Source organism: Myotis brandtii, unplaced genomic scaffold, assembly GCF_000412655.1.
Source record: "Myotis brandtii unplaced genomic scaffold, ASM41265v1 scaffold8, whole genome shotgun sequence".
NCBI classification, from domain to species: Eukaryota; Metazoa; Chordata; class Mammalia; order Chiroptera; family Vespertilionidae; genus Myotis; species Myotis brandtii.
Window position 1 is genome coordinate 6,226,527 of NW_005371219.1, and position 5,044 is coordinate 6,231,570.

A 5,044-nucleotide genomic window follows, 5' to 3' on the forward strand; every position below is an offset into this window, starting at 1 on the left:
GGTATCACTGGGAGGAATTGACCTCCAGGCCAATTGGCTGTGAGGACCAGTTGTGTCTACAATGGGAGAACTTCTGTGCTGGAGGCACCCTTATGGGGCAGGACTTGCTTCAGTGGGGCTTTGGCGTTCACTGAGTCTGCCCAGTTTTTTAGGCGGAGAAAGGCCAAGCCATTCATATGCAAAAGCCTCTGCGCACAGCTTGGGTGGGGTTGTAAATTGGGTGGGGCGAGGTCTCAGGGAATCACAAGGGTGGAGCAAACTGCAATGGCTGCCAGTCTGCTATGCCTCGGAGAGGTCCCGGGGTCTGTGTCCCACACCCCGTGCAGGAATGACTGCTGCCCTCACATTCTGGCCCAATGCCAGACAGTCCAGTTTCTCTCCGTATGAGTCTGGGTCCCCAAATTCTCACCCGGAACTGGAGTTCAGAGCAGTCGGGAGCTTGTATCTCCCTCCCGATTGAAAAAGACAACAGCTGCCAGCCCCTTTCACGCATGCCTGCCTCCGTACCTCCGCACTTCCACACCTCTGCATCTCCTGCCAGACTCAATGAACTTTTCTCTTTCCTTCTAGTTGTAGAATTTCCACTCAACCAGCCTTCCCGTGGTTCTGGCTGATATTCGTTTTGTCTTTTAGTTGTAGCTTTAATGTGGTTATGCGCGGCAGCAAATTCAGGTGTTTACCTATGCCACCATCTTGGTTGTTCCCCCTTTATCCATTTTGAGTTCATTTTTGTGTCTGCTGTAAGTTGGTGGTCTAGTTTCTTTTTTTTTTGCATGTTTCTGTCCAATTTTCCCAACACCATTTATTGAAGAGACTGTCTTGACTCCATTATATGCTCTTGCCTCCTTTGTCAAATATTAACTGAGCATAATGGCTTGGATCAATTTTTGGGTTCTCTGTTCTGTTACATTGGTATATATGTCTGTTTCTGGTCGATATGTCTGTTCTTGTGCCAGTACCAGGCAGTTTGGAGGACAGTGGTTTTGTAGTATAGCTTGATATCTGGCATTGTGATTCTTCCAATTTTTTCTTCTTTTCAAGATTGCTGCAGCTATTCGGGGTCTTTTTTTGTTCCAGATGAATTTTTGGAGAATTTGTTCTAGGTCTTTGAAGTATGCCATTGGTATTTTAATGGGGATTGCATTGAATCTGTAGATTGCATTGAGTAGTATGGACATTTTAATGATGTTGATTCTACCAATCCATGAACACAATACATTCTTCCATTTGTTTATGTCATCTTTTATCTCTTTTTTTCAGCATCCTGTAGTTTTCTGAATACAGGTCCTTTACCTTCTTGGTTAAATTTATTCCTAGGTATCTTAATTTTTTTGTTGCAATGGTAAATGGGATTTTTTTTTTTTTTAGTTTCTCTGTCTGTGAGGTCATTATTGGTGGATAAAAAAAGCCATAGATTTCTGGGTGTTAATTTTGTATCCTGCTACATTGCCAAATTCATTTATTAATTCTAGTAGTTTTTTGATGGAGTCTTTAGGGTTTTCTATGTATAATATCATGTCATCTGCGAATAATGACAATTTTACTTCTTCTTTTCCAATTTGGATGCCTTTTATTTCTTCTTCTTATCCGATCGCTATGGCTAGCATTTTCAGTACTATGTCGAACAGTAGTGGTAAAAGTGGGCATCCCTGTCTTGTTCCTGTTTTTAGGGGAAATGGTGTTAATTTTTGTCCATTGAGTATGATGTTGGCTGTGGGCCTGTCATATATGGCTTTTATTATGTTGAGGTATGATCCTTCTACTCCCACCTTGCTGAGAGTTTTTATCAAAAATGGGTGTTGGATTTTGTCAAATGCTTTTTCTGCATCAATTGATATGACCATGTGGTTTTTTTCTTTCAATTTGTTTATGTGATGTATCACGTTTATTGATTTGCGGATATTGTACCATCCTTGCATCCCTGGAATAAATCCTACTTGGTCATGGTGTATGATCTTTCTGATGTACTGCTGGATCCGATTTGCTAAGATTTTGTTGAGGATTTTGGCATCTATGTTCATGAGGGATATTGGCCTGTAATTCTCTTTCATTGTGTTGTCTTTACCTGGTTTTGGTATTAGGGTGATGCTGGCTTCATAGAATGAGCTTGGAAGTGTTCCTTCCTCTTGAATTTTTTGTAGTAGTCTGAGGAGGATAGGTTTTAGTTCTTCCTTGAATGTTTGGTAAAACTCCCCTGTGAAGCCATCTGGTCCTGGGCTTTTGTTTGCTGGAAGCTTTTTGATGACTGCTTCAATTTCTTCCATAGTTATTGGCCTATTGAGATTTTTAGATTCTTCCTGATTAAGTTTTGGAATGTTGTATTTTTCTAGGAATTTGTCCATTTCCTCCAGGTTGTCTAGTTTGTTGGAGTAGAGTTGTTCATAGTATTTTTTAACAATCATTTGTATTTCTGTGGGGTCTGTTGTTATTTCGCCTCTATCATTTCTGATTTGGTTTATTTGGGTCCTCTCTCTTTGCTTCTTGGTGAGCCTGGCTAGAGGTTTGTCAATCTTGTTTATCCTTTCAAAGAACCAGCTCTTGGTTTCATTGATTTTCTGTATTGTTTTTTTGGTCTCTATGTCATTTATTTCTGCTCTAATCTTTATTATCTCCTTCCTTCTGCTCACTCTGGGCTTTTCTTGTTGCTCTCTTTCTAATTCTTTGAGCTGTAGATTTAGATGATTTACTACCATTTTTTCTTGTTTGTTGAGGTAGGCCTGTAGAGCTATAAACTTCCCTCTCAGGACTGCTTTCATTGTGTCCCAAAGGTTTTGGATTGTTGTGTTTTCATTGTCATTAGTTTCCAGGATGTTTTTAATTTCTTCTTTGATCTCATTGGTAACCCAATCAATATTTAATAACATGCTATTCAGCTTCCAAGTGTTTGAGTATTTTGGGTTGTTTTTATTGTAGTTTATTTCTAATATTATGCCATCATGGTCTGAGAAGATGCTTTTTATGATTTCAATCTTCTTGAATTTGGGGAGACTTTGCTTGTGACCCAATATGTGGTCTATTTTTGAATATGTCCCATGAGCACCTGAGAGGAATGTATATTCCATGGCTTTGGGGTGAAGTGTTCTGAAGATGTCAATTAAGTCCATCTGATCTAGTGAGTCATTTAGGATTGCTGTTTCTTTGCTGAGTTTTTGTCTAGCGGATTTATCCAGTGATGTCAGTGGTGTATTAAAGTCCCCTACTATGATTGTATTGTTGTCGATCTCTCCCCTGATATCTTCCAGGAGTGAGCTTGGAAGTGTGCCTTTCTCTTGAATTTTTTGGAATAGTCGGAGAAGGATATGTTTTAGTTCTTTGAATGTTTGGTAAAACTCCTCCATGAAGCCATCTGGTCCTGGGCTTTTGTTTGCTGGGATTTTTTTGATGACTGCTTCCATATCTTCCTTAGTTATCAGCCTGTTGAGATTTTTTTATTCTTGAGTTTTGGAAGGTTGTATTTTTCTAGGATTATGTCATTGGTGGATAAAAAAAGCCATAGATTTCTGGGTGTTAATTTTGTATCCTGCTACATTGCCAAATTCATTTATTAATTCTAGTAGTTTTTTGATGGAGTCTTTAGGGTTTTCTATGTATAATATCATGTCATCTGCGAATAATGACAATTTTACTTCTTCTTTTCCAATTTGGATGCCTTTTATTTCTTCTTCTTATCCGATCGCTATGGCTAGCATTTTCAGTACTATGTCGAACAGTAGTGGTAAAAGTGGGCATCCCTGTCTTGTTCCTGTTTTTAGGGGAAATGGTGTTAATTTTTGTCCATTGAGTATGATGTTGGCTGTGGGCCTGTCATATATGGCTTTTATTATGTTGAGGTATGATCCTTCTACTCCCACCTTGCTGAGAGTTTTTATCAAAAATGGGTGTTGGATTTTGTCAAATGCTTTTTCTGCATCAATTGATATGACCATTTGGTTTTTTCCTTTCAATTTGTTTATGTGATGTATCACGTTTATTGATTTGCGGATATTGTACCATCCTTGCATCCCCGGAATAAATCCCACTTGGTCATGGTGTATGATCTTTCTAATGTAATGCTGGATCTGATTTGCTAGAATTTTATTGAGGATTTTAGCATCTATGTTCATCAGGGATATTGGCCTGTAATTCTCTTCCTTTGTAGTGTCTTTATCTGGTTTTGGGATCAGGGTAATGCTGGCTTCATAGAAAGAGCTTGGAAGTGTGCCTTTCTCTTGAATTTTTTGGAATAGTCGGAGAAGGATATGTTTTAGTTCTTTGAATGTTTGGTAAAACTCCTCCATGAAGCCATCTGGTCCTGGGCTTTTGTTTGCTGGGATTTTTTTGATGACTGCTTCCATATCTTCCTTAGTTATCAGCCTGTTGAGATTTTTTTATTCTTGAGTTTTGGAAGGTTGTATTTTTCTAGGATTATGTCCATTTCCTCCAGGTTGTTTAGTTTGTTGGAATAGAGGTGTTCATAGTATTTTTTTTTTACAATCCCTTGTATTTCTGTGGGGTCTGTTGTTATTTCACCTCTTTCATTTCTGATTTTATTTGGGTCCTCTCTCTTTGCTTCTTGGTGAGCCTAGCTTAGAGTAGAGGTTCATCAATCAACCTTGTTTATCCTTTCAAAGAACCAGCTCTTGGTTTCATTGATCTTTTGTATTTTTTTTTTTGGTCTATGTCATTTATTTCTGCTCTGATCTTTATTATTTTTTTCCTTCTGCTCACTCTGGGCTTCATTTGTTGCTCTCTTTGTAATTCTTTAAGTTCTAGAGTTAAATAATTTATTACCATTTTTTCTTGTTTTTTGAGGTAGGCCTGTAGAACTATGAACTTCCCTCTCAGGACTGCTTTCACTGTGTCTCATAGGTTTTAGATTGCTGTGTTTTCATTGTCATTTGTTTCCAGAATTTTAATTTCTTCTTTGATCTCTTTGGTAACCCAGTCAGCCTCCAAGTGTTTGAAATTTTTTTTTAGTTTATTTATTTATTTTTTTAATTAAATCTTTATTGTTCAGATTATTACAGTTGTTCCTCTTTTTTCCCCCCATAGCTCCCCTCCACCC

The 5,044-nt window shown here is 38.2% G+C and overlaps 1 protein-coding gene and 1 long non-coding RNA gene across 13 annotated transcripts in view; one reads left to right on the top strand and one right to left on the bottom strand.

The window, feature by feature from the left end:
* Window positions 1-5,044, top strand: part of REV3L (REV3-like, polymerase (DNA directed), zeta, catalytic subunit) — a 166,210-nt gene that overhangs the window by 132,787 nt on the left and 28,379 nt on the right. The gene's annotated exons all lie outside the window — the stretch shown is intronic.
* Window positions 2,479-4,667, bottom strand: LOC106724339. The gene is made up of 2 exons (XR_001360095.1): window positions 4,592-4,667; window positions 2,479-2,510 (listed from the first exon to the last, which is right to left on the bottom strand). It is a non-coding gene; the product is annotated as an uncharacterized LOC106724339 (long non-coding RNA).